Here is an 11,892-nt window from a genome sequence, read left to right as displayed (position 1 = left end):
TTCCTTGTCTCTTGTAACATTCTTTATTTTAAAGTCTATTTTATCTGATATGAGTATAGCTACTCCAGCTTTCTTTTGATTCCATTTGCATGGAATATCTTTTTCCATCCCCTCACTTTCAGTCTGTATGTGTCCCTAGGTCTAAAGTGGGTCTCTTGTAGACAGCATATATATGGGTCTTGTTTTTGTATCCATTCAGCCAGTCTATGTCTTTTGGTTGGGGCGTTTAATCCATTCACGTTTAAGGTAATTATCGATATGTATGTTCCTATGACCATTTTCTTAATTGTTTTGGGTTTGTTTTTGTAGGTCCTTTTCTTCTCTTGTGTTTCCCACTTAGAGAAGTTCCTTTAGCATTTATTGTAGAGCTGGTTTGGTGGTGCTGAATCCTCTTAGCTTTTGCTTGTCTGTAAAGCTTTTGATTTCTCCATCAAATCTAAATGAGATCCTTGCCGGGTAGAGTAATCTTGGTTGTAGGTTCTTCCCTTTCATCACTTTAAGTATATCATGCCACTCCCTTCTGGCTTGCAGAGTTTCTGCTGAGAAATCAGCTGTTAACCTTATGGGAGTTCCCTGGTATGTTATTTGTCGTTTTTCCCTTGCTGCTTTCAGTAATTTTTCTTTGTCTTTAATTTTTGCCACTTTGATTACTATGTGTCTCGGCGTGTTTCTCCTTGGGTTTATCCTGTATGGGACTCTCTGCGCTTCCTGGACTTGGGTGGCTATTTCCTTTCCCATGTTAGGGAAGTTTTCGACTGTAATCTCTTCAAATATTTTCTCTGGTCCTTTCTCTCTCTCTTCTCCTTCTGGGACCCCTATAATGCGAATGTTGTTGCGTTTAATGTTGTCCCAGAGATCTCTTAGGCTGTCTTCATTTCTTTTCATTCTTTTTTCTTTAGTCTGTTCCGCAGCAGTGAATTCCACCATTCTGTCTTCCAGGTCACTTATCCGTTCTTCTGCCTCAGTTATTCTGCTGTTGATTCCTTCTAGTGTAGTTTTCATTTCAGTTATTGTATTGGTCATCTATGTTTGTTTGTTCTTTAATTCTTCTAGGTCTTTGTTAATCATTTCTTGCATCTTCTCAATCTTTGCCTCCATTCTTATTCCGAGGTCCTGGATCATCTTCACTATCATTATTCTGAATTCTTTTTCTGGAAGGTTGCCTATCTCCACTTCATTTAGTTGTTTTTCTGGGGTTTTATCTTGTTCTCTCATCTGGTACATAGCCCTCTGCCTTTTCATCTTCTCTATCTTTCTGTAACTGTGGTTTTTGGTCCACAGGCTGCAGGATTGTGGTTTTTCTTGCTTCTGTTGTCTGCCCTCTGGTGGTTGAGGCTATCTAAGAGGCTTGATGGGAGGCTCTGGTGGTGGGTAGAGCTGACTGTTGCTGTGGCGGTCAGAGCTCAGTAAAACCTTAATCCACTTGACTGTTGATGGGTGGGGCTGGGTTCCCTCCCTGTTGGTTGTTTTGCCTGAGGCAACCCAACACTGGCGCCTACCCGTGCTCTTTGGTGGGGTTAATGGCAGACTCTGGGAGGGCTCACGCCAAGGAGAACTTCCCAGAACCTTGGCTGCCAGTGTCCTTATCCCCACGGTGAAACAGAGCCACCACTCGCCTCTGCAGGAGACCCCTCAACACCAGCAGGTAGGTCTGGTTCAGTCTCCCCCAGGTCACTGCTCCTTCCCCTGGGTCCCGATGCACACATTACTTTGTGTGTGCCCTCCAAGAGTGGGGTCTCTGTTTCCCCCAGTCCTGTCAAAGTCCTGCAATCAATTCCCACTAGGCTTCAAAGTCTGATTCTCTAGGAATTCCTCCTCCCATAGCCGGACCCCCAGGTTGGGAAGCCTGACGTGGGGCTCAGAACCTTCACTCCAGTGGGTGGACTTCTGTGGTATAAGTGTTCGCCAGTCTGTGAGTCACCCACCCAGCAGTTATGGGATTTGATTTTACTCTGATTGGGCCCCTCCTACCGTCTCACTGTGGCTTCTCCTCTGTCCTTGGACGTGGGCTATCCTCCTTGGTGAAGTCCAGGGTCTTCCTGTCAATGATTGTCCAGCAGCCAGTTTTGATTCTGGTGCTCTCGCAAGAGGGAGTGAGAGCACGTCCTTCTACTCCGCCATCTTGGTTAATCCTCTCTGAATTTATTTTTTTAACATTTTTTTGAAGTAATGTGAAAAATTGTAATGCTAAAATCTCACTGTTTCTATTGCATCCCAGATAATCCGCAGGACCCAAGACATGGTAGCTACTAATATACTCCTCTCACGGTGCCTTTTTTTTTAAATTTATTTTTGGCTGTGTTGGGTCTTCGTTGCTGTGCACGGGCTTTCTCTAGTTGCGGCAGCAGGAGCTACTTTTTGCTGCAGTATGTGGGCTTCTCATTGCAGTGGCTTCTCTTGTTGGGGAGCACGGGCTCTAGGCATACGGGCTCAGTAGTTGTGATGCGTGGGCTTAGTTTCTCTGCAGCACGTGGGATCTTCCCGGACCAGGGGTTGAACCCGTGTTCCCTGCACTGGCAGACGGATTCTTAACCACTGTCCCACCAGGGAAGTCCCTCCCACTGTACCTCTTAATGCCATGTGGACTCCTACAAAGGAAATAACAATCACAACTTTGGTTGAACTTTGTCTGGGTAAGTCTTGGCCTCTATAACAAAATTTGATGGCTGTCTTCTCTGATTTTCTGGCATGGTACTGACATGGTTGTTTTGAAAAGTAATTTACTTTCCAGTAATTTAAAATGTACAGAAAAGTTTCAATAATGGCAAAAGTACTCACATTTGCCACTTCATACAAAATGCTCAGTGTGTTTTACCCATAACAGGGACACTGTCCTTAGGAATCAGCACATAACCCCTAAATGAGGAAATCATGATGTCTACATTATAATTTAATACACAGGCCCACTTCAACTTCCGCCTGTTGTCCCAACTGTATGAAAATGTATTTTTCCATCCTGATCCAGTTTTCTTTTTCTGGAACCATTACTGAGTTTTCCCCTCATTTGGACCACCTTGATGGATTTAAAGCAGACAAGTTGAGTATGGGATCTGGGTGGCCTTTTCTGTATGGCTTTTTTCACTAAGGATGCTTTTAATGTACATTTATGTTGTAAGAAATATCAGCACTACACTTTTTTTTCATTGTCATTAAAAATACAAAACATGACATTTACCATTTAATTCATATTACATATACACTTTTGTGGTATTGACTGCCTTCATATAGTTGCACAAACAAGTTAACTAACATGTGTACCACCTGTGTGCATGGGAGATACCCAGGAAATTGAGTAACACCCTGAAATGGCCCAAGACATCACCTTAAATACCGTCTTCATCTCAAAGGAAAAAAAAGGAAGGGTATGGTTGTTTCTGTCTACATTCATCTGATTGTGTATGGTTTCCAATTGATTGTCGTATAACTAGTTTTGGAGAAGTCATGGGATAGTTGGCTTCATTTCAGTTTGAATTTCCAAATTTAGTGGATTCTGCAGGCTTGATACAAGGTTTACAAACTTGATATTGGATCAGGACCTCCCATGGTGTAATCGGTATTAATGGTTTGTTCAACAATTAAAGTTCTGTGTGATATGAGTTCAGACTGGAGTAATCTTGGTTAGTTTCTATCTGTTATACATTTGTCCCAGGATGAAAGGACAAGAAAAACAAGGCCTACTTTATAAAAGTGCCTTCAAACTAATCGATGGTATAATCTCCACATAATTTTTTAAAAATTTATTTCATTGAAGTATAGTTGACTTACAATGTTGTGTTAATTTCTGTTGTATAACAAAGTGATTCATATATATATATATACACACACACATACTGTTTGTTACATATATACATATGGTTTACTACAGGGTATTGAATATAGTTTCCTCTGCTGTACAGTAAGACCTTGTTGTTTATCCATCCTATGTATAATAGTTTGCATCTGCTAATCCCAAACTCCCAATCCATCCCTCCCCCGTCTTCCCCTTGGCAACCACAAGTCTGTTTCCTATATCTGTGAGTTGGTTTCTGTTTTGTAGATTCATTTGTGTTTCGTTTTAGATTTCACATATAAGTGATAGCATATGGTATTTGTCGTTCTCTGTCTGACTTCACTTAGTATGAAAATTGCTAGGTCCATCCATGTAGATGCAAATGGCATTATTTCACTCTGTTTTATGGTTGAGTAGTATCCCATTGTATATATTTATCACATTTTCTTTATCCATTCATCTGTTGATGGACATTCAGGTTGCTTTCATGTCTTGGCTATTGTGAATAGTGATGCTATGAACATAGTGGTGCATGTATCTTTTCGAATTATAGTTTTGTATGGATATATGCCCAGGAGTGGGATGGCTGGTTCATATGACAATTCTATTTTTATTTTATTTATATTTTTATAAATTTATTTATTTTATTATTTATTTTTATTTTTGGCTGCGTTGGGTCTTCGTTGCTGTGTGCGAGCTTTCTCTGGTTATGGCGAGTGGGGGCTACTCTTCATTGTGGTGCGCGGGCTTCTCATTGCGGTGGCTTCTCTTGTTAGGCACATGGGCTCTGGGCACGTGGGCTTCAGTAGTTGTGGCATGCGGGCTCAGTAGTTGTGGCTCGCGGGCTCTAGAACGCAGGCTCAGTAGTTGTCGCGCATGGGCTTAGTTACTCCACGGCATGTGGGATCTTCCTGGGGCAGGGCTCGAACCCGTGTCCCTTGCATTGGCAGGCGGATTCTTAACCACTGCACCACCAGGGAAGCCCCGGCAACTCTAGTTTTAGTTTTTTGAGGAACCTCCATACTGTTTTTCATAGTGGCTGCACCAATCTACATTCTGACCAACAGCGTAGGAGGGTTTCCTTTTCTCCACACACCCTCCAGCGTTTATTTGTAGACTGTTTATTGATGGCTATTCTGACCACTATGAGGGGATACCTCACTGTAGTTTTGATTTGCATTGTTCTAATAATTAGCGACGTGGAGCATCTTTTCATGTGCCTATTGGCCATCTGTATGTCTTCTTTGGAGACATGTCTATTTAGACCTTCTGCCCACTTTTTGATTTTTTTTTTTGAGTTGTATGAGCTGTTTGTATATTTTAGAAATTAGGCCCTTGCTGGTCACATCATCTGCAAATATTTTCTCCCAAACAATTAGCACAGGTGCTGGGACAGCTGGATACCCACATGCAGAAGAATAAAGTTGGACCCTTACCTGCCCCCCCGTCCCATAAACAAAATCAACACAAAATGGATCAAAGGCCTAGATGTAAGAACCAAAATTATAAAACTCATAGAAGAAAACATGAGAGTAAATCTTCATGACCTTGGATTTGACTATGATTTCTTAGATCTGCTACCAAAAGCACAAGCAACAAAAGATAAAATAGATGAATTGGACTTCCTCAAAATGAAAAAAACATTGTTTATAAAAGGAGCAAGGAATAAGATAATCCACCATCCAAAATGGCACAAGATGTTTGCAAACCATGTATCTGATAAAGGACTGTAGCCCACCAGCCAAGCCCCCGGTGGTCCAGTGGAGTGTCTGTGTGGCCCATCCCGTCCTAGGTGATCAGGAGATTTCAGGCCCCACAGCACCCAAGGGGTGGACACTGGTCATCCTCAGCACCCTCAAGGAGTGAGTGCCAGATTGTTTTGAGCCCATATTCCCTCCCATTACTGGCCTCAAAGGCTGAAGGCTTCAGCATGCCTCCAGAAGGACACAGAGTATTTGCAAGTCTTTGAGAACCAAAGGAAGAGTCTTCACTTTTCTGAAAAAGGCATCTTATTATTTCACAACATGAACATTTTCAATCTGGCTCCCAGGGGTGCCCTCCCACCTTCTTTATTTCTGTGAAAGTGGGCATGGTGGTTTGGCTGTCCCCAATCCCCACACCAGGTGACAAGGCCAGTGGGGCCAGCTCCTGGTGGTCCTTAGCTTCGTTGGAGATTAACCCAGACTCTCAGCCTGAGATTGAACATGGACGCCCTTGCTTCTCCCCATCACCGATTCTCATCTCCTGCCCTGTCTCTTTTCCTCTTGCTTGTCAGAATCAGATTTACCTGATGGTTACCACTCACAGTTCCCTCAGAATCCAGAGATTTCTCCTCTAAGGAAAGGTTCTATAAAAATCAGAGGGATAAATAAAGAATGCAGCTGATTCCGGCCTTGTGCTGATGCCCAAGTGGGTGATGAGAATGAGTGTTTTCATTAGAATTTTAAATCCTCCAAGTAATAGATCATTGGCGGGGGGGGCATCCTGTGTCTTCCTGCTCATTCTAATAATGTCATTCCTGAATTTTAATGTGGCAAATAATTTATATTATAAATATGCCGAGGGGGAGATCCATTTAAAAAATGTTAAAGGTAACTCCAAGGGTTTTACAACAAACAAGGACACAGAACCGTGTCCAGACACCGGCTGAGTGATTCCTACCCTGAGCCACAGTCCCCTGGAGGGCGGAGTGGCCATGACCCTCCTCCCGCAGGTCAGCCTACTCAGGCACATCCCACGTGGGACCACTGTATCACAGAATCTTAGAGTGGCCAATGACAGGCAGCTGGCTAGAGATGCGGACAAGAAAAAACTGCCCATCAGCCTGGGACAACCCCAGGGTGAGGCCTTAGTAAGGGCCAGTGTCATGTCATTAGTTAGGGCCAGCATCAGGGCCGAAGTTAAGACCATTGTCAGGGCATTAGTGAGGGATATAATTAAGGTGTTAGTTAGGTAAAGAGTCAGGTCATTAGTTACAGACAGTGGCAGGGCCTCAGGTAGAGACTTCGTCAAGGCCTTAGTTAAGAAGAGCATCGGAGCTTCACCGATGTTAGGGACAGCGTCAGGACGTTAGTTAGGGCCAGCCACCAGGCCTTAGTTAGGGGTAGTGTCAGGACCTCGGAGAAAACTTGAAGGCCTTAATATAGGACAGTTCAGGCCGTTAGTTAGGGACACATCAGAGACTTTCTTAGGGACATATTCAGGGCCTTAGTAATGGTCAGGATTGGGGCGTTATTTAGTGACAGTAAATGCTATGAGGGACAGCTTCAGGGCCATAGTTAGGGACAGCGTCAGGGCCTCAGTTGGAGATAACTTAGGGCCTTAGTAAGAGAGAGTTCAGGCCGTTAGTTAGGGACATAGTAAGAGACTTTCTTAGGGACATATTCAGGGCCTTAGTTATGGACAGGATCAGGGCGATAGTGTCGGATATCTGTCTATTAGGGTCACCGTCAGGGACTTAGTTAGAAATAGTTCAGGCTGTTCCTTAGGTGTATTCTCATGGACTTAAATAATGCCAGAATCAGAGCTGTAGGTAGGGCGAGTGTCAGGGTGTTATTGTGGGATGTCTGTATCTATTAGGGACATCGTCAGGGCATTAGTTAGGGAAAGAGGCAGGCCATTATTGTAGACAGTGTCAGGGCCTCAGGTAGAGACAGCATCAAGGCCTTAGTTAGGAAGAGCATCAGGGCCTTAGTCAGGGACAGTGTTAGGACCTCAGAGAAAACTTGAGGGCCTTAGTAAGAGATAGTTAGGGACACCTCACTGTCTTTTTAAGGGACATATTTAGGACCTCAGTAATGGACAGGATCAGGGCATTATTTAGTGACCACTTAGGCTCTGAGGGACAGCATCAGGGCCTAAGTTAGGGAGAGTGTCAGGGTCCTAGGGACAGGGTTAGGGACTTTGTAAGTTCTAGTTCAGACCATTAGCTTGGGACAGCATCAGGGACTTCGTTAGGGAAAATGTCAAGGCTTCAGTTAGAGATAATTTGCGGGCCTTAATTGGACACAGTTCAGGCTGTTACTTAGGGACATCTTCAGAGCCTCAGTTAGGGACAGCATCAGGCTGTTAGGGGACGAGTCGGGCAATTATTACAGACAGTGTCAGTGCCTCAGGTAGAGAGCGCATCAGGGCCTTAGGGACAGCGTCAGAGACTTACTTAGGGACATATTCAGGGCCTTAGTTATAGACAGAATCAGGGCATTATTGAGAGGTATATGAGGCTATTAGGGACAGCATCACGGTGTTAGGGAAAGAGTTGGGGCATTATTATAGACAGTGTTAGTGCCTTAGGTAGATGCATCATCACAACCTTAGTTAGGAAGAGGGTCAGGGCCTTGGTTAGGGACAGGGTCAGGCCAAAAGTGAGGGCATCTAAGCCTATGAGGGACATCGTCAAGGCCTTAGACTGGGTCAGCATCAGGGCTGTTGTGTCGACCAGTGTCAGGGCATTAATGAGGGACAATATTAGGGTGTTAGTTAGGGAAAGAGGTCATTAGTTACAGGCAGTTTTAGGGCCTCAGGTAGAATCAGCATCAAGGCCTTAGTTAGGAAGAGCATCAGGGCCCCAATTAGGTTCAGCATCAGGACGTTAGTTAGGGCCAGCAACAGGGCCTTAGTTAGGGACAGTGTTGTCAGGACCTCATAAATAACTTGAGGGCTTTAGTAAGAGACAGTTCAGGCTGTTAGTTAGGGACACTTTCTTAGGGACATATTCAGGGCTTTAGTAATGGACAGGATCAGGGTGTTATTTAGTGACAGCCTGGTCTATGATGGAAAGCGTCAGGGCCCAAGTTAGGGAGAGTGTCAAGGTCTTAGGGACAGGGTTTGGGTCTTCACAAGTTATAGCTCAGGCCATTAGCTTGGGATGGCATCAGGGGCTTGGTTAGGGAGAATGTCAAGGCTTCAGTTAGAGATAACTTGAGGGACTTAATTAGACACAGTTCAGGCTGTTACTTAGGGACATTGTCAGGGCCTTAGTTAGGACTAGTGTCAGGGTGTTAGGGATAAAGTTAGGGTGTTACTTAGGGAAAGAGTCAGGTAATTAGTTACAGATAATGTTAGTGCCTTAGGTAGACATAGCATCAAGTCCTTAGGAAGAGCGTCAGGGCCTCAGTTAGGGACACTGTCAGGACATTAATAGGGCCAGCCTCAGAGTGTTAGGTAGGGCCATCGTCAGGACATTAGTTAGGGGCAGATTCAGGACCTTAGTTAGGGACAGCATCAGGGCCTCTGTTAGAGAAAACTTGAGACCCCTAGTAAGAGACAGTACAGGGGTTAGTTAGGGACATTGTCAGGGCCTTAATTAGGGACAGTGTCAGGGACTTAGGGATAGCGTCAGGACATTAGTTATTGACAGTATCAGGGCCTACGTTAGGGACAGTGTCAGCGTCTATTTAGGGACATGTCAGGGCCTTAGGGACAGTGTCAGGGCCTTTGTTAGTGCCAGTGTCATAGCATAATTAGGGAAAAAGTTAGGCCATTATTTAAAGACAGACTTAGGGAATTAGAGACAGCGTCATGGCCTTAGTTAGGACCAGCGTCAGGACATTAGCTAGGGATAGTGTCAGGACCTTAGTTATTGACAGCATCAGGGCCTACGTTAGGGACAGCATCAGCGTCTAGTTAGGACCAGCATCAGGGCCTTAGTTAGGGGAAGCACCTCAGACATTATGAGAGTAAACTATTATGTTGTTGATAAACTAAGAAGTCTCTGGTATTTCATTTTAGCAGCCAAAGAGCTGGCCGAGGATAAATATCTCTGAGCTTGAATACCTATCAAGAGAAACCTTCAAGTCTCAAAAGAAAAGAAAATGGTCTGGAAAGAAACCAACAGAACCAAATAATCAATAATTGTGGAACAACTAAAAATGCTATGACATATACATAATGGGTATAGCAAGAGAAGAATAAAGATAGAAAACAGAAAAAATTTTTATCTTTGTGTCCTTTTCCATGTAGGTTATTACAGAGTGTTGAGTAGACCACTCTTGGTATTCCATAGGTCTCTGGGGATGATATATTTTATATGTATTAGTATATGTTTGTTAACCTCAATATCCTAATTTATCCATTCCTCACACCTTTTCTTTGGCTTAACCATAAGTTTGTCTTCTCAGTCTGAGATTGTCTTTCTCTATGGATATATGTTCATTTATATGAATTTTCAGATACCATAAGTGATATCATAGGACATTTGTCTTTCGCATTCTGACTTACCTCATGTTGTGTGATTAGCTCTAGGCTCATCTGTGGTGCTGCATATGCCATTCTTTTATTATTTTTTCGTGGCTAATATTCCATTCTATACATGTACCACTTCTTCTTTGTCCATTCATCTGTTTATAGACCTTTTTTTGCTTCTGTGTCTTGGTATTTCAGTATTGCTGCAGTGCACATTTGCCTGCCTCTGTCTTTCCGATTCTGGTGGTCTTAGGTTATAGGCCCAGAAGATGCCCTGCCAGATCATATGGCAACACAATTTTTACCTTTTAAAGTAGCTCCATTCAGTTTTTGTTAGTGCTGTTACCACTTTAAATCCCACCAGCAGCTAGAAGGTACACAGTTCCCTAAAACTTCTTCAGCATTTATAGTTTGTAGACGTTTTGCTGATGGTCATTTGACTGGTGTGAGCTGAAACTTTTTTGGATGTTGGATTTGCATGCGGCTAATAATTCCTTATACTGAGCTTTAGGCATGTCCTTTTTTTTCTTTTCCTTTTTTTTAAAGAGTGAGTACAACTTCCCTCTTCATATTGACTTCTTGAAAACTTTGTCATGTGTTGAATTTTCTTGCCTATTCCCTAACCCAGGACATTTTTTGAGGGCAGGTGTCATTTACAGCCCTGCAGTCCTTGTGACTATTAAGCGACCATTGGCACTGGGTTTAAAGCTGCTGTTGTGGAAAACAGCCACAAGGCGGCAGCATTATTACGTTCTCAACTCTTGTTACTAGGGCAACAGAGTCTTTTTGGAGGTAGTGTTCTGAGGTTGTAAATTAGAGTGGAATGTGCTGGGACAAGACCACAGAAGTTTATGTCTCCTTACTTATGTTTGTTTTTTAAATTTAATTTCTATTTCTTATTGCAGTAAATTTGATTAGAGTGTTGTGATTGTCTGGCTGTACAGAATCTGGTCAATGATTCATACATATGTCTGTTCATCTTCGGATCCTGTTACCATGTATGTTATTACAGAATGTTGAGTAGACCTCCCTTGGTATTTGGTAGGTGTTTTGTCATTATATATTTTATATGGATTGGTGATTATATAATTCATATAGTTTATATGTTATATGTTTATATACATTTAACATACATTAGTATATGTATGTTAGCCCCATAATCCTAATTTATCCGTCCTCCCACCTTTCATTTTGGTTAACCATTAGTTTGTTTTATAAGTCTGTGAGTGTCTTTTTCTGTGGAAATATGTTCATTGGTAGCAATCTTAGGATAACATGTATAAATGATATCATAGGATATTTGTCATTCCCTTTTGACTTACTTAACGTAATATGATTATTTCTAGGCTCATGTGTAGTCCTGAAAACGGCATTGTTGATTTTTTTTCCGAACCTGCTCTTCCGTTCGGTACGTATACCACTTCTTCTTTGTCCAATTATCTGTTGATGGACATTTTGTTTGCTTGCATGGCGTGGCTATTGTAAATATTGCTGCAGTGCATGTTTGCCTGTGTGTGCCTTTCCGATTCTGGTCTTCTTAGGGTATAGGCCTATTAGGGGATCGGCCGCATCATATGGTAGCTCACTTTTTACGATTTAAACGCAGCTCCATTCTGTTCTCATGATTAGCTGTTACCAGTTTACATCCAACCTACAGCATAGTGGGTATGCATTTCTCCACCAACCCGTCAGCATTCATTGTTTGTAGACTTTTTACAGATGGCATTTTGAATATTGGGTGGCGAAATGTTTTTGTAGTTTGGATTTGGGTCCAACCAATAATTCCTGACATTGAGCTTTTATACATGTTCTTCTATTTTTAAAATAACAGAGCGAGTAACACTTACCTCTTCAAACAGTTTTCTTGAAAAATTTTCCATATTATGAACTTTCTTGGCCATTACCTACTCCAGGACATTTTTTGAGGACACGTGTCATTT

General features: G+C 42.7%; 1 long non-coding RNA gene across 1 annotated transcript; it reads left to right on the top strand.

The window, feature by feature from the left end:
* Nucleotides 1-2,151: 2,151 nt before the first annotated feature.
* LOC309658095 lies at nt 2,152-9,549 on the top strand. The gene is made up of 2 exons (XR_014262033.1): nt 2,152-7,415; nt 7,488-9,549. It is a non-coding gene; the product is annotated as an uncharacterized lncRNA (long non-coding RNA).
* Nucleotides 9,550-11,892: the final 2,343 nt, after the last annotated feature.

Source organism: Balaenoptera physalus, assembly GCF_965194825.1.
Source record: "Balaenoptera physalus genome assembly, chromosome: 3".
NCBI lineage: Eukaryota > Metazoa > Chordata > Mammalia > Artiodactyla > Balaenopteridae > Balaenoptera > Balaenoptera physalus.
The sequence above is the reverse complement of the archived record's forward strand: the minus strand, read 5'-3'. Positions and strand labels throughout refer to the sequence as shown.